This window comes from Drosophila suzukii, chromosome 3, assembly GCF_043229965.1.
Source record: "Drosophila suzukii chromosome 3, CBGP_Dsuzu_IsoJpt1.0, whole genome shotgun sequence".
Taxonomy (NCBI): Eukaryota; Metazoa; Arthropoda; class Insecta; order Diptera; family Drosophilidae; genus Drosophila; species Drosophila suzukii.
Window position 1 is genome coordinate 37,307,799 of NC_092082.1, and position 18,484 is coordinate 37,326,282.

Below are 18,484 nucleotides of genomic sequence, written 5' to 3' on the forward strand. Positions count from 1 at the left end.
AGAGGGATGAGATGAAAGGGAGTGAAAGAAATGCAAAAGCAACTTACCTATGCAAGTTGCAAAATCACCACAAGCCAGGGAAGGGGGCGCCTCGATAGGCGATCGATTGGCACTGGACGATAGTGCGATCGTTGGGCACACGAAAATGGAAATATCGGCCGGGGTGGAAATATCGCAACGAGTAGGTGGCAACGACGAACCGTCGGTATCGATAGTCGCAGTAACATAGATCACGCACGGATGGTGTGACCAGGCGGAGAAAAGAAAGGAAAGGAGTGGGACGCAGCTACGAGCACCGAGCTGGGGATCGATAGCCCATGAGTATCGATGTCCCAGCGGAAACATGGGAGATATCGGCGCGGGAGATTTCAAGTTGCTTCGAGGAGGATGACCACAGCTGTAGAAACTCAAGGGAGTTAAGGGCGTCGAGGGAGCATCGAGGGAGCAACGAGGAAGCGCCGCGGGAATCACAAGGACTCGAAGGCTAGGACATGCAAGGAAACGCCGGAGAGTAGAAACACGTTTTAAATGGTTCCCGAAGTAAGGGGGGAATGTGAGGAGTTTAATAACTCCCCACAAATAGAAGCAGCAGCAGATGGCCGGCCGCTTACCAGATACGCGGCGAATTCGCGTAGTAACGGCGCGGCGAGGAGAGTTTGGAGACTTGGATGGAGAACGAGAGAGTTTGGAGACCAAGGATGGAGAGCGAGAGAGTTTGGAGACCAAGGATGGAGATCGAGAGAGTTCGGAGACCAAGGATGGAGAGCGAGAGAGTTTGGAGACCAAGGATGGAGATCGAGAGAGAATGGAGACTTCGCGGGCAAGGCAAGAGTGCCGTGTGCAAAAACAAGATAACGGAACTCCACCGGACTTTGGACTCTCCCGTGAACTTTGGACCGGGAGAGGAAGTGCCACATCTCGGCTGTGGAGCGGCACACAGGCGTGCCACAAGCATCACGGGAATCAGCGGGATGGCAGCAGTGGGCGGAGCATCGATTGGAAGCGGTACGTGAAGGACAAGTGGGTCAACCAAGAGTAACGAACTTTGGACCCGGAGTGGAAAGATCCAGCGGGCCGTGCGCAAAAGGGAAACAACGGTTCCCGGAGGCCCTAGATAAGGCCGCAGAGCGCCGGCAGCTGGATCAGTCGATCACGAGGAACCAAACCTTCAAGATCAGTTAAAGTACCAAGTGAACAGTCAGTCAAGCAAGTAATCTACGAGGGAGCCACAACCAAGCGAGTCGTCGGAAGCAGCGCCGTGGGAAGCACACAAGGAGCCAGATCGCCTCGTCGAGACGTTCGGGATTGGGACATCAGGAATCTCCTAATTGAGACACATTGGCTGAGTTCCGGAAGGCAACAAGCGGCTAAGTCAAGGCGTTTGTTTCCCAACTTTGTCACGACCACACCCTGGCGAGTCGCCCGGCGGGTCTGTCATAGACAAGCAAAAGAGTCCTACGACGAAGAACCGTCAGCTTGGGGAGGAAAGTTGTCTGCGACCCAGCGTACCTTGCCCGACCAAGCAGGACCTGGCGTGACGGACGAGCGGTCGATTTGCGGTTTCAAGAGGCGGCCGCCTGGAGAGCCCTGCGATTACCGGCGAAGTTCCCGAACAGCAACCGCCCAACTCCACGTGTGCCAGAACGACAAGCCACTGGTCAGGAGACAGCGCAGAGGACATCGACAGCGTCGCCAGCAGACATTTCCGGTAGCCACGAAAGGCGTCGGCCTGGAGAGCAAGGCTTGTTCACCCTACTCTGAGAACGGTGACGCTTCCCTAAGCCCACAAGGCCGAACTCTCTGCGAGTCTAAGGCGCAACAAGCGACCTCGAGGCGAGCGTCCCGAAACCCAGGAGCCAGCGGAAGCCGAGTCAACGCGTCGAGGAGCCAGAAAGGGGAATGCCATCAGCCGGCGGAACCAGAGCCAGGAGATACCGAAGCCCAGCCACACACCCGCTGTACTAATACCACGAGAATAAATCCCACTGTTACCATTTGAACCCTTTATTTTCTCACTGATCTACGGGCAATCACGTCATATAAATTTGGTGGGACGAACGCACAATCTTCTGAGCTAGCTGCACGAATTTCGTAGCGAGATCAGTTCGTTACATCTGGCGCCCAACGTGATTGTCCTAACAGTGAGAACAGCACAGTAAAAATATGAAAGAAGTGGATTTACCGCCTCAAGGAGGAAGATTTCGCCCATGTCGCACAGAGGCTCAACGTCGCCCTGGAGGGCAGGCTAGACGACATGAGGAAGGCACTATCGGAATAATACTCCGAAACAGAGAACGATCCACAACTCGTCGACATCTGGGCCGAGCTGGAGGCGACATACTACGACAGAGCCGGCCCAAGCATTACGTTAACGAACGCTGATGGGGACAACCTGGTGGCAAGCCTGATCGTTGACAACATGCAGAAAGAGGCCCACAGGAGAGAATCAAGCCAAGAAAAGAAAGCAGCAGCGCTGATCCCGAGACCCAGCCAGTCGGACTATGCAAAGGTCGCTAAGCAGGTCCGCGAATGGTCGTTCAGGTTCGACGGGGCGGAAAAACCATTCGAGTTCCTGGAGCAGGTAGAATGGTCCGCCAACACGTACGGCTTGGAGCTTGATATGATTCCTCGAGCGATGCCGGAGTTGCTAAAAGGAAGGGCCTTGAAATGGTTCGTCGCCAACAATAAGCAATGGAGAACTTGGGCAGAATTCATTGAAAGCTTCCACACATAATTCCTGCCAAGAGACTTCTTCACCAGGCTGGCGGACCAGGTCCGGCAAAGGAAGCAAGGCTTCAGCGAGTCGTTCAAGGACTACATGATCGACATGCAGACGATGGTGAGGCCACTTAACTATTCTACGAAAGAGACGTTAAGGGTCATTAAAGAGAACTGCACCCCAAGCCTACGAATGTTCTTAAGAGCATACAAAGTGTCGGACCTGGACACGCTAATGATCCTAGCCGATGAGTACGAAGAACTTGAAAAGGAACGGGAAGTCTTCGCACAGGAGAGCAAGTTCTCAAAGACAAAGTCGGCGTCACCAACACAGGTGACATGCAGGAGATGCGAGGAGGTAGGTAACCAGGACACACGAGGAAACGACCAATGGTCACCATCACACCAAGCCAGACGACTGCAGGTAACAGACGCACAACGCGGAGGCCATTGGGCACCACCCCCACAGCAAAGAGACAGCCAAACAATACCTTGTGGAGGCCGCCAAGCAACACACAGAGGCCACAAGAGGCCACCCATATCACAGACCCGCAGGAGGCCTGTCGGAAATGCGGTGGGAACGGACACTGGGCTAGAGGATGTCGAAACCAGCGGCTGCTGTTTTGCTGGATATGCGGCAAGGTGGGTGTCAGGAGCGTCGATTGCTGCCAACGATCGGGAAATGGCCAGGGATCTCAGCCGAAGAGAGGCGAGCGGGGATCGCACAATGCCACCTCTCCAAACTAACGGGCAAGCTAATCGAGGAGGAGCAGCAGTTGTCCGCAGCTGTGATGATTGGTGGGAACAGCTACAAAGCCACAATCGACACCGGAGCAACGGCAAGCTTCGTGAGCGAAGAATTGGCGGACAATATTGCTGCTCTAGGAAAGATTACAAAGACGAGACGGCAAGTTAGGTTGGCAGATGGAAGGTGCGGCGGAATTGATGCGCAGCTCGAGGTGGAGGTCAAATTCGGCAACAAACAAGTGACCATGTTGATTTTACCCGGAGTAGTGGATCCATAAGTGTTAGGATGGAACTTCCTGAAACAAGTCGGAACCGAGATAAGGTGTGCTGGACACGAGATAATATTACCAGCCAGGAACCGACACAATGGATGGCTTGAGGAGAAGCTATCAGTAGCAGTCGTTCAACAAGTAAACGAGTTGGACGATACTACAGCGTTCCTTGAAGCAGAGCTGGCAGACTTAAGCACAATGACGGGAACATCGAATATGGCAGAACACCAGATGAAAATGAAGGATGACAAGCCAATCAAGCAGAGATACTACCCCAAGAACCCGAAAATTCAAGGGGAAATCAACGTAAAGGTGGACGAGCTTCTCCAAATGGGTTTCATAGAGCATTCAAAGAGCCCATACAGCTCCCCCATCGTGATGGTGAAAAAGAAGACAGGCAAGTGAAGACTGTGTGTCGACTTCAGGCAGATCAACGTGAAGTCAGTTAAGGATGCCTACCCAATGCCTCGCATAAACTACATCCTGGACCAACTAAGGGAAGCGCGGTACATCAGCAGCTTGGACCTGAAGGATGGATACTGGCAAATCCCTCTGGAAGAGAGTAGCAGGCAGTATTCGGCGTTCACGGTACCAGGCAAAGGTCTGTTTCAGTGGAGGGTAATGCCGTTCGGACTTCACTCGGCGTCGACAACGTTTCAGCGAGTTTTGGACCAAGTAATTGGCCCCGAGATGTCACCTCACGCATTCGCTTACCAGGATGACATAATTGTTATCGGTCGCACGCTGGAGGAACACAAACGAAACCTAAGAGAAGTGTTCCGGCGTCTAAAAGAGGCAAACCTGAGGCTGAATCCAGAAAATGGCAATTCTTTAAAAAGGAACTACTGTACCTGGGACATCGAGTGACAAGCGAGGGAATAGGAACAGATCCAGAAAAAGTAGCCGCCATAGCCGAACTGGAACCGCCATCGACCGTCAAAGAACTTCGGCAATACCTAGGAGTAGCGTCGTGGTACCGCCGATTTGTACCAGATTTTTCCAGAATCGTCAAACCCCTGAATGACCTGCTGCGCAAAGGCAGTAAGTGGGAGTGGACACCAGAGCACCAGATGGCGTTTGAGGAGGTTAAGGCAAGACTCGTGGCAGATCCAATGCTAGCATGCCCGGACTTCAGTAGAACTTTCATCTTGCAAACAGACGCCAGCGACTACGGCATCGGAGCGATACTGACCCAGGACACCGAAAAGGGCGAAAGAGTAATCTCCTACTCAAGCCGAACACTGAACGGCGCGGAAAAGAACTACTCGACAACGAAGAAGGAGTGTTTGGCGATCATCTGGGCGATCCGGAAGCTCAGGCCATATCTGGAAGGTTACCACTTTAAGGTAGTAACCGACCACATGGCCCTGAAGTGGCTCAACAGCATAGAAAGCCCTTCAGGAAGGATCGCCAGATGGGCCCTGGAGCTACAACAGTACGACTTTGAGATAGCATAAAGAAAGGGTCAGCTAAACGTGGTGGCCGACGCATTATCAAGACAACCACTACCGGAAACGCTACGAGGTTTAAAGGAGGCATCGGCAACTACAGCTTTAAGAGGGTGCAGCTGGATCAAGGACATGGGCGAAAAGATAAGGACCCAATTGCAGAAGTACCCGGACTATGTTATGGATGGTGAGACAATGTACAGAAACATACCTCACCGAGCAGACAGTGAAGAAGTCGCGTCATGGAAGATGTGCGTCCCAAAGTCGCTACGAGAAACAGTGTTGAGGAAAAACCACGACGCACCGTCTGCGGAACACGTAGGAAGCCGGAGGACAATTGCACGGTTGGCAGCCCGATACTACTGGCCAGGGATGCATAGAGACGCCCGAGCCCACGTGCGAAAATGCGAGATTTGCATGCGGTTTAAGCCCAATCAGATGCAGGCGGCCGGGAAGATGTTGACCCAAGTGCCGGAGGAACCATGGGCCACGGTATGTGCAGACTTCGTTGTACCCCTACCAAGATCTAAGCACGGGAACCAAATGCTGCTAGTCATGTTAGACAGGTTTTCGAAATGGACGGAACTGGTGCCCCTACGCAGTGCGACAGCAGAGTCGCTCAAGAAGGCGTTTAGGGAGCGCATAATCGCAAGGTACGGGGTCCCGAAGGTGGTCATAACGGACAATGGAGTACAGTTTGCAAGCTGCATCTTTAAAAGTTTCCTGGCTGAGGTGGGTATCAGTCAACAATTTACCGCACCATACACACCACAAGAGAATCCGACCGAACGAGCAAACAGAACGGTCAAGTCCATGATTGCGCAATTCGCAGGGCAGGACCAGAGAAACTGGGACGAGAAGTGGCCGGAGATTATGCTAGCAGTGAACACGAGCACACCGGAATCCACCGGCCATACACCGGCAGCCTATATGATAAGGATACCCTAGGCACTGGACGAGCTACGGAGACCCCTGAGGAAAATGCCAACAAACCGAGAGAGGTATTCGAGATCGTGCGGCGAAATATGGAAAAGGCGTCCCTGGACCAAGCCAGACACTACAATCTGAGAAGGAGGCAATGGTCACCAGCGGTGGGCGACATAATGTGGGCCAAAGAGCATCGGCTGAAGGATTCGCTGCAAAACTGGCCCCGAGGTACGATGGCCCTTACCAGTTCGTAGATTTCGTCTCTTCAGTGATCTGCAAAATTCGCCACACACAGTCGAAGAAAGAAAGGACAGTTTATGTTGGCGAGCTCAAGCAACAACAAAACGAGCAGACAGCAGAAACGTCAGATGTCAAACAACAGGTACGAAGCGACAGGATTAGGTGTCAGGCCGAGGCGAGAGTCATCCATACGCCACACGGAAAGGACAATCAGGATAACACAAGAACATTGATAAGGATTTCACGTTGATCAAGACTGCGAGGCCACAGGATTATGCGTCAGGCCTAAGCGAGAGTCATCCACACGCCACGCAGAAAGGTCAACCATAAGGATAGGTCACAAGAACGTGGATAAGGATGGATGGTGATCCCGACCACGATGCAACAGGATTCTGCGTCGGGCAGTTGCCAGAGCCATCCGCGATTACCCCAGGCGGAAGGGACACTTGCAAAACGGCACAAGGATACGGCTAACGTGTAGGGATCCAACAGCAACGCCACGTAGAAGAGAGTATGCGCGGAGGGAGACAAGCAAAACAAGTCGCGCAGTCCAGACATACACCGCAGCATCCGGACATTCTATATGGAATGTGCCGGACGAGCTCGTCTAGTTGTTACCTGAGGAAAAGGGGAGGACGGTGCAGAATCAGATCTACACCGTAGCCTGCTGGTCACAAAGGACAGAAACACGCACCACACCAACAGTTAACTAAAAACGAAAAAAAAGAACGGGGCATGCATGGGCCGCACCAGCAACCTGAAATTCAAAGGGGGCTTAATGCAGGAAGCAGAAACGGACATCATAATACTTACCTGCTGTCCCGGTTGCAAAGTGAATGCGAAGTTCTCTCCGCACCCGCTCTCGAAAGCTGTCAATATGGAGTGAGATGCTGCCAACAGAGGACGAGTGAAGGGCGAGAGAGGGATGAGATGAAAGGGAGTGAAAGAAATGCAAAAGCAACTTACCTATGAAAGTTGCAAAATCACCACAAGCCAGGGAAGGGGGCGCCTCGATAGGCGATCGATTGGCACTGGACGATAGTGCGATCGTTGGGCACACGAAAATGGAAATATCGGCCGGGGTGGAAATATCGCAACGAGTAGGTGGCAACGACGAACCGTCGGTATCGATAGTCGCAGTAACATAGATCACGCACGGATGGTGTGTCCAGGCGGAGAAAAGAAAGGAAAGGAGTGGGACGCAGCTACGAGCACCGAGCTGGGGATCGATAGCCCATGAGTATCGATGTCCCAGCGGAAACATGGGAGATATCGGCGCGGGAGATTTCAAGTTGCTTCGAGGAGGATGACCACAGCTGTAGAAACTCAAGGGAGTTAAGGGCGTCGAGGGAGCATCGAGGGAGCAACGAGGAAGCGCCGCGGGAATCACAAGGACTCGAAGGCTAGGACATGCAAGGAAACGACGGAGAGTAGAAACACGTTTTAAATGGTTCCCGAAGTAAGGGGGGAATGTGAGGAGTTTAATAACTCCCCACAAATAGAAGCAGCAGCAGATGGCCGGCCGCTTACCAGATACGCGGCGAATTCGCGTAGTAACGGCGCGGCGAGGAGAGTTTGGAGACTTGGATGGAGAACGAGAGAGTTTGGAGACCAAGGATGGAGAGCGAGAGAGTTTGGAGACCAAGGATGGAGATCGAGAGAGTTCGGAGACCAAGGATGGAGAGCGAGAGAGTTTGGAGACCAAGGATGGAGATCGAGAGAGAATGGAGACTTCGCGGGCAAGGCAAGAGTGCCGTGTGCAAAAACAAGATAACGGAACTCCACCGGACTTTGGACTCTCCCGTGAACTTTGGACCGGGAGAGGAAGTGCCACATCTCGGCTGTGGAGCGGCACACAGGCGTGCCACAAGCATCACGGGAATCAGCGGGATGGCAGCAGTGGGCGGAGCATCGATTGGAAGCGGTACGTGAAGGACAAGTGGGTCAACCAGGAGTAACGAACTTTGGACCCGGAGTGGAAAGATCCAGCGGGCCGTGCGCAAAAGGGAAACAACGGTTCCCGGAGGCCCTAGATAAGGCCGCAGAGCGCCGGCAGCTGGATCAGTCGATCACGAGGAACCAAACCTTCAAGATCAGTTAAAGTACCAAGTGAACAGTCAGTCAAGCAAGTAATCTACGAGGGAGCCACAACCAAGCGAGTCGTCGGAAGCAGCGCCGTGGGAAGCACACAAGGAGCAAGATCGCCTCGTCGAGACGTTCGGGATTGGGACATCAGGAATCTCCTAATTGAGACACATTGGCTGAGTTCCGGAAGGCAACAAGCGGCTAAGTCAAGGCGTTTGTTTCCCAACTTTGTCACGACCACACCCTGGCGAGTCGCCCGGCGGGTCTGTCATAGACAAGCAAAAGAGTCCTACGACGAAGAACCGTCAGCTTGGGGAGGAAAGTTGTCTGCGACCCAGCGTACCTTGCCCGACCAAGCAGGACCTGGCGTGACGGACGAGCGGTCGATTTGCGGTTTCAAGAGGCGGCCGCCTGGAGAGCCCTGCGATTACCGGCGAAGTTCCCGAACAGCAACCGCCCAACTCCACGTGTGCCAGAACGACAAGCCACTGGTCAGGAGACAGCGCAGAGGACATCGACAGCGTCGCCAGCAGACATTTCCGGTAGCCACGAAAGGCGTCGGCCTGGAGAGCAAGGCTTGTTCACCCTACTCTGAGAACGGTGACGCTTCCCTAAGCCCACAAGGCCGAACTCTCTGCGAGTCTAAGGCGCAACAAGCGACCTCGAGGCGAGCGTCCCGAAACCCAGGAGCCAGCGGAAGCCGAGTCAACGCGTCGAGGAGCCAGAAAGGGGAATGCCATCAGCCGGCGGAACCAGAGCCAGGAGATACCGAAGCCCAGCCACACACCCGCTGTACTAATACCACGAGAATAAATCCCACTGTTACCATTTGAACCCTTTATTTTCTCACTGATCTACGGGCAATCACGTCATATAAATTTGGTGGGACGAACGCACAATCTTCTGAGCTAGCTGCACGAATCTCGTAGCGAGCAGACACACAAAATCAGTTCGTTACATCTGGCGCCCAACGTGATTGTCCTAACAGTGAGAACAGCACAGTAAAAATATGAAAGAAGTGGATTTACCGCCTCAAGGAGGAAGATTTCGCCCATGTCGCACAGAGGCTCAACGTCGCCCTGGAGGGCAGGCTAGACGACATGAGGAAGGCACTATCGGAATAATACTCCGAAACAGAGAACGATCCACAACTCGTCGACATCTGGGCCGAGCTGGAGGCGACATACTACGACAGAGCCGGCCCAAGCATTACGTTAACGAACGCTGATGGGGACAACCTGGTGGCAAGCCTGAGCGTTGACAACATGCAGAAAGAGACCCACAGAAGAGAATCAAGCCAAGAAAAGAAAGCAGCAGCGCTGATCCCGAGACCCAGCCAGTCGGACTATGCAAAGGTCGCTAAGCAGGTCCGCGAATGGTCGTTCAGGTTCGACGGGGCGGAAAAACCATTCGAGTTCCTGGAGCAGGTAGAATGGTCCGCCAACACGTACGGCTTGGAGCTTGATATGATTCCTCGAGCGATGCCGGAGTTGCTAAAAGGAAGGGCCTTGAAATGGTTCGTCGCCAACAATAAGCAATGGAGAACTTGGGCAGAATTCATTGAAAGCTTCCACACATAATTCCTGCCAAGAGACTTCTTCACCAGGCTGGCGGACCAGGTCCGGCAAAGGAAGCAAGGCTTCAGCGAGTCGTTCAAGGACTACATGATCGACATGCAGACGATGGTGAGGCCACTTAACTATTCTACGAAAGAGACGTTAAGGGTCATTAAAGAGAACTGCACCCCAAGCCTACGATTGTTCTTAAGAGCATACAAAGTGTCGGACCTGGACACGCTAATGATCCTAGCCGATGAGTACGAAGAACTTGAAAAGGAACGGGAAGTCTTCGCACAGGAGAGCAAGTTCTCAAAGACAAAGTCGGCGTCAGCAACACAGGTGACATGCAGGAGATGCGAGGAGGTAGGTAACCAGGACACACGAGGAAACGACCAATGGTCACCATCACACCAAGCCAGACGACTGCAGGTAACAGACGCACCACGCGGAGGCCATTGGGCACCACCCCCACAGCAAAGAGACAGCCAAACAATACCTTGTGGAGGCCGCCAAGCAACACACAGAGGCCACAAGAGGCCACCCATATCACAGACCCGCAGGAGGCCTGTCGGAAATGCGGTGGGAACGGACACTGTGCTAGAGGATGTCGAAACCAGCGGCTGCTGTTTTGCTGGATATGCGGCAAGGTGGGTGTCAGGAGCGTCGATTGCTGCCAACGATCGGGAAATGGCCAGGGATCTCAGCCGAAGAGAGGCGAGCGGGGATCGCACAATGCCACCTCTCCAAACTAACGGGCAAGCTAATCGAGGAGGAGCAGCAGTTGTCCGCAGCTGTGATGATTGGTGGGAACAGCTACAAAGCCACAATCGACACCGGAGCAACGGAAAGCTTCGTGAGCGAAGAATTGGCGGACAATATTGCTGCTCTAGGAAAGATTACAAAGACGAGACGGCAAGTTAGGTTGGCAGATGGAAGGTGCGGCGGAATTGATGCGCAGCTCGAGGTGGAGGTCAAATTCGGCAACAAACAAGTGACCATGTTGATTTTACCCGGAGTAGTGGATCCATAAGTGTTAGGATGGAACTTCCTGAAACAAGTCGGAACCGAGATAAGGTGTGCTGGACACGAGATAATATTACCAGCCAGGAACCGACACAATGGATGGCTTGAGGAGAAGCTATCAGTAGCAGTCGTTCAACAAGTAAACGAGTTGGACGATACTACAGCGTTCCTTGAAGCAGAGCTGGCAGACTTAAGCACAATGACGGGAACATCGAATATGGCAGAACACCAGATCAAAATGAAGGATGACAAGCCAATCAAGCAGAGATACTACCCCAAGAACCCGAAAATTCAAGGGGAAATCAACGTAAAGGTGGACGAGCTTCTCCAAATGGGTTTCATAGAGCATTCAAAGATGCCTACCCAATGCCTCGCATAAACTACATCCTGGACCAACTAAGGGAAGCGCGGTACATCAGCAGCTTGGACCTGAAGGATGGATACTGGCAAATCCCTCTGGAAGAGAGTAGCAGGCAGTATACGGCGTTCACGGTACCAGGCAAAGGTCTGTTTCAGTGGAGGGTAATGCCGTTCGGACTTCACTCGGCGTCGACAACGTTTCAGCGAGTTTTGGACCAAGTAATTGACCCCGAGATGTCACCTCACGCATTCGCTTACCAGGATGACATAATTGTTATCGGTCGCACGCTGGAGGAACACAAACGAAACCTAAGAGAAGTGTTCCGGCGTCTAAAAGAGGCAAACCTGAGGCTGAATCCAGAAAATGGCAATTCTTTAAAAAGGAACTACTGTACCTGGGACATCGAGTGACAAGCGAGGGAATAGGAACAGATCCAGAAAAAGTAGCCGCCATAGCCGAACTGGAACCGCCATCGACCGTCAAAGAACTTCGGCAATACCTAGGAGTAGCGTCGTGGTACCGCCGATTTGTACCAGATTTTTCCAGAATCGTCAAACCCCTGAATGACCTGCTGCGCAAAGGCAGTAAGTGGGAGTGGACACCAGAGCACCAGATGGCGTTTGAGGAGGTTAAGGCAAGACTCGTGGCAGATCCAATGCTAGCATGCCCGGACTTCAGTAGAACTTTCATCTTGCAAACAGACGCCAGCGACTACGGCATCGGAGCGATACTGACCCAGGACACCGAAAAGGGCGAAAGAGTAATCTCCTACTCAAGCCGAACACTGAACGGCGCGGAAAAGAACTACTCGACAACGAAGAAGGAGTGTTTGGCGATCATCTGGGCGATCCGGAAGCTCAGGCCATATCTGGAAGGTTACCACTTTAAGGTAGTAACCGACCACATGGCCCTGAAGTGGCTCAACAGCATAGAAAGCCCTTCAGGAAGGATCGCCAGATGGGCCCTGGAGCTACAACAGTACGACTTTGAGATAGCATAAAGAAAGGGTCAGCTAAACGTGGTGGCCGACGCATTATCAAGACAACCACTACCGGAAACGCTACGAGGTTTAAAGGAGGCATCGGCAACTACAGCTTTAAGAGGGTGCAGCTGGATCAAGGACATGGGCGAAAAGATAAGGACCCAATTGCAGAAGTACCCGGACTATGTTATGGATGGTGAGACAATGTACAGAAACATACCTCACCGAGCAGACAGTGAAGAAGTCGCGTCATGGAAGATGTGCGTCCCAAAGTCGCTACGAGAAACAGTGTTGAGGAAAAACCACGACGCACCGTCTGCGGAACACGTAGGAAGCCGGAGGACAATTGCACGGTTGGCAGCCCGATACTACTGGCCAGGCATGCATAGAGACGCCCGAGCCCACGTACGAAAATGCGAGATTTGCATGCGGTTTAAGCCCAATCAGATGCAGGCGGCCGGGAAGATGTTGACCCAAGTGCCGGAGGAACCATGGGCCACGGTATGTGCAGACTTCGTTGTACCCCTACCAAGATCTAAGCACGGGAACCAAATGCTGCTAGTCATGTTAGACAGGTTTTCGAAATGGACGGAACTGGTGCCCCTACGCAGTGCGACAGCAGAGTCGCTCAAGAAGGCGTTTAGGGAGCGCATAATCGCAAGGTACGGGGTCCCGAAGGTGGTCATAACGGACAATGGAGTACAGTTTGCAAGCCGCATATTTAAAAATTTCCTGGCTGAGATGGGTATCAGTCAACAATTCACCTCGCCATACACACCACAAGAGAATCCGACCGAAGGAGCAAACAGGACGGTCAAGACCATGATTGCGCAGTTCGCAGGGCAGGACCAGAGAAACTGGGACGAGATGTGGCCGGAGATTATGCTAGCAGTGAACACGAGCACATCGGAATCCACCGGCCATACACCGGCGTTTCTTACCCAGGGAAGGGAACCACGTCTACCCAGCAGCCTATATGATAAGGAAACCCTAGGCACTGGACGAGCTACGGAGACCTCTGAGGAAAATGCCAACAAACTAAGAGAGGTATTCGAGATCGTGCGGCGAAATATGGAAAAGGCGTCCCAGGACCAAGCCAGACACTACAATCTGAGAAGGAGGCAATGGTCACCAGCGGTGGGCGACATAATGTGGGCCAAGGAACATCACCTGTCCAAAGCGGCCGTAGGATTCGCTGCAAAACTAGCCCCGAGGTACGATGGCCCTTACCAGGTTGCAGATTTCGTCTCTCCAGTGATCTGCAAAATTCGTCACACACAGTCGAAGAAAGAAAAGACAGTTCACGTTGGTGAGCTCAAGCAACAATTAAACGAGCAGACAGCAGAAACGTCAGATGTCTAACAACAGGTACGAGGCGACAGGATTAGGCGTCAGGCCGAAGCGAGAGTCATCCATACGCCAGACGGAAAGGACAATCAGGATAGCACAAGGACATGGATAAGGACTCATCGTTAATCCAGACTGCGAGGCTAAAGGATTATGCGTCAGGCCGAAGCGAGAGTCATCTAAACGCCACGCAGAAAGATCAACCATAAATATAGGTCATACGGGTAACATATAGGGATCCAACCGCAAGGCTGCAGAATTCAGCGTCGGACAGTTGCCAGAGTCATCCGCGATCACGCCAGGCGGAAGGGACACTTACAAAACGGCACAAGGACACGGGTAACATATAGGGATCCAACCGCAAAGCAGCAGGATTCAGCGTCGGGCAGTTGCCAGAGTCATCCGCGATCACGCCAGGCGGAAGGGACACTTACGAAACGGCACAAGGATACGGGTAACATATAGAGATCCAACCGCAAGGCAGCAGGACTCAGCGTCGGGCAGTTGCCAGAGTCATCCGCGATCACGCCTGGCGGAAGGGACACTTACAAAACGGCACAAGGATACGGATAACATATAGGGATCCAACCGCAAGGCAGCAGGATTCAGCGTCGGGCAGTTGCCAAAGTCATCCGCAATCACGCCAGGCGGAAGGAACAACTACAAAACATCACAAGGATACGGGTAACATATAGTGAGCCGCCCGCAATGGCACCAGGATTCAGCGTCGGGCAGTTGCCAGAGTCATCCGTGGTTAGGCCAGGCGGGAAGGAAACGGACAAGGTCGACAACAACAGTAGCGAAAGCATATCACGTCAACAAGGATACCCAAACAATACCTATAAGTGTACCCAAAGGACACCCGAAGGATACCCTAGGGATAGCCCAACGATACCCCAAGGATACCCAAGGATACCCCAATTGTACCCAAAGGACACCCGAAGGATACCCTAGGGATAGCCCAATGATACCCCAAGGATACCCAAGGATACCCCAATAGGACTCAAAAGACACCTCAAGGATACCCTAATAATGCCCCAAGGATACCAAGGATACCAGCCAGGTACGCCCCGAAGCAAGGTGTAGGCCCAAGGACAACTTCCAAGGATACTCACCAAGGGTAATCAAGGTAGGGTCTCAAGTAAGTTGATTACGGAACCGGGAGGTACAACGAATCGCAGCATCCAGAGTGCCACGGTAATCTGAGGGAGTACAACTTGTGGTTTACGAAGAAAGAGGGAAGACGGTACAGCAAAGAGAGCTGTACCGTAAGAGAGCGAGGGCCCAAAGAAAGGACATAACGGTATCGGGCAATAGGAAGGCGCGCAACCGAGGTTTAATGTATGGAGAGCCTGGCGACGGTCGAGCACTACAATTCAACACAACAATATGAGCACACGCGTCCCCAGAGCCGAAGCACGCAGGAGGATGGCGGCCCTCCAGGAACCTCGCCCGGGGCAAGGATGGTCGGAGACCCGGCCTACCCGAGCTCCGCGGCGGGCCCTGGAGCGGACCCGAGACGAGGACTCCGCACCAGAACCCGCGGTGAGCTCCGACAGCGACGTGGAGGTGGTCGGCGATCCCGTCGGATACCGCGCGGGAAGACGGACGTCGGAGGAGAGGAACTCCCGAGGAGCCACTCGGAGGAGGTCTGTCGGGCCACCGAGGAGACTCGGAAACGGTTCCGAGACCGGGAGCCGTCGGACGAGGAGCAGCAGCGGTCGACGGAGGAGGAGGCGAGATGGCAGAAGCGGCGGAGGCAGGACCACGAGGCGGCGGCGGCGCGATGGCATGCCCGTCTGCGAGAGGCGGAGGAAGAGAAGCGACGTCTGTGGGAGGCACCGGAGGGGACCGCGCAGCCGATGCCACAACCGCAGGAGGAGGCAGTCCACCAGGCACAGGCGGAGGAGCCGTCGGTGGTGCGGACGGAGGTGCCGGCGGCGCACGTGAGCCACAGCACGCGGGCGTTCGTGGCCGAGGGCGTGCGGTGGCGACAGCAGTCGGTGATATGGACCTGGCCCGAGGGGCCCGCGACAGGACCGACGAAGGAGGAGCCCAGGATATGGGAGGAGGGGGTACCCAAGGTGAACCCTCGGGACCCCCGGACGAGAAGCCGACAGGATGCGTGGGTCCCGCCGACACCAAGCACGGGCCGCCAACACCGACGGCAGAGACGGGAGAGGCGGAGTCGCTGGAGAAGGGACCGTCGGTGTGGCCCGGGCCACCGGCCACCCAAAGACAGCAGTTGCAGCGTCAAGCTTCGACGCCCGGATCGACGCGCCCGCGGCCGCAGTTCATGCGGCCAGTTTCGGCCCCGGAAGAAGGCGGTCGGCGCGAGGTCGCCAGGAGCGAGTGGCCGGAGGGAATTGAGGAGGCACCCGCGGTCACGACGGCACGGCGGAAGGGCGGCAGGCGTTGCGTCCTGGTCTGCGAAGGCGGAAGGAGGTACCGGGTGAGGCTCGAAGTCGCGGGCATCCGGGTGTTCACTCAATATATAAACGGAAAAAAATCAAAAAAAAAAACAACACAAGGGTTTTTCCAAGCAACAAGAGAAGGGGGTACGGGGCCAAGAGTTTGAACGGGGGTGGCTGGAAGAAGAACGGGGCACGCATGGGCCACTCCAGCAACCTGTAAGTCAAATGGTTTTAGTACAGGAAGAAGAAATGAACGTCAATTACTTACCTGCTGTCCCGGTTGCAAAGTGAATGCGAAGTCCTCTCCGCACCCGCTCTCGAGAGCTGCCAATATGGAGTCCGATGCAGCCGATAGAGGACGAGTGAAGGGCGAAAGAGGACGAAAGGAGAGAGAAGGATAAGATGAGAAGGAGTAAAGGAAATGCAAAAGGAACTTACCTAAGAAAAATTGCAAAAGCACCACGAGCCAGGGAAGGGGGCGCATCGATAGGCGGTCGATTGGCACTGGACGATAGTGCGATCGATGGGCACACGACAATGGAAATATCGGCCAAGGTGGAAATATCGCAAACGAGCAGGTGGCAACGCCGCGCCGTCGGTATCGATAGTCGCAGTAACATAGATCACGCACGGATGGTGTGACCAGGCGGAGAAACCGTGGAAAGGAGTGGGACGCAGCCACGAGCACCGCGCTGGGGATCGATAGCCCATGAGTATCGATGGCCCAGCGGAAACATGGGAGATATCGGCGCGGGAGATTTCAAGTTGCTACGAGGAGGATGACCACCGCTGTAGAAACTCAAGCGAGCTAAGGGCGTCGAGGGAGCATCGAGGGAGCAACGAGGGAGCGCCGCGGGAATCACAAGGACGCGAAGGCTAGGACATGCAAGGAAACGCCGGAGAGTAGAAACAAGTTCTAAATGTTTCCCGAAGTAATGGGGGAATGTGAGGAGTTGAAGAACTCCCCACAAATAGAAGCAGCAGCAGATGGCCGGCCGCTTACCAGTTACGCGGCGAATTCGCGTAGTAACGGCGCGGCGAGGAGAGTTTGAAGACTGGGATAGAGAACGAGAGAGTTTGGAGACCAAGGATGGAGAGCGAGAGAGTTTGGAGGCCAAGGATGGAGATCGAAAGAGTTTGGAGACCAAGGACGGAGAGCGAGAGAGATTGGAGACCAAGCATGGAGAACGAGAGAGAATGGAGACTTCGCGGGCCAGGCAAGAGTGCCGTGTGCAAAAACAGGATAACGGAACTCCACCGGACTTTGGACTCTCCCGTAAACTTTGGACCGGGAGGGGAAGTGCCACATCTCGGCAGTGTAGCGGCACACAGGCGTGCCACAAGCATCACGGGAATCAGCGGGACTGCAGCAGTGGGCGGAGCATCGATTGAAAGCGGTACGTGAAGGACAAGTGGGTCAACCAGGAGGCACGGACTTTGGACCCAGAGTTGAGAGATCCAGCGGGTCGGGCGCAAAAGGGAAATAACGGTTCCCGGAAGCCCTATATAAGGCCGCAGAGCGCTGGCAGCTGGATCAGTCGATCACGAGGAGTCAAACCTTCAAGATCAGTTAAAGTACCAAGTAAACAGTCAGTCAAGCAAATAATGTACGAGGGAGCTACAACCAAGCGAGTCGTCGGAAGCAGCGCCGTGGAAAGCATAGAAGGAGCAAGATCGCCTCGTCGAGACGTTCGGGATTAGGACATCAGGAATCTCCGAATTGAGACACAGGTGGCTGAGTTCTGGAAGGCATCACGCGGCTAAGTCAAGGCGTTTGTTTTCTAACTTTGTCATGACCACACCCTGGCGAGTCGCCCGGCGGGTCTGTCAGAGACAAGCAAAAGAGTCCTACGACGAAGAGCCGTCAGCTTGGGGAGGAAAGTTGCCTGCGACCCAGCGTACCTTGCCCGAACAAGCAGGACCTGGCGTGACGGACGAGCGGTAGATCGACTTGCGGTTTCAAGAGGCGGCAGCCTGGAGAGCCCTGCGATTACCGGCGAAGTCCCGAGCAGCGACCGCCCAGCTCCCCGAGCGCCAGAACGACGAGATACTGGTCAGAAGACAGCGCAGAGGACATCGACAGCGACGCCAGCAGACATTTCCGGCAGCCACGTTACCATCGCCGCGCGGAGCTCATTGGGGAGCGCAGGAGCGTCGCGGACGTCACGCATTAGGGTGAAGACGGGTGGAACGTTCGTTTGCGCTAGGCGTAAAGCAAAGTGAACTGCTATGCAGCTTCCTGTCGGCAGCCTTGACTGTCAACGCGAACTGAGCAAGAACCTAGCGGGACCGTCCGGGACAGAGCAAGGGACAGGTATTGCCTCGAAAGGCGTCGGCCGGGAGAGCAAGGCTTGTTCACCC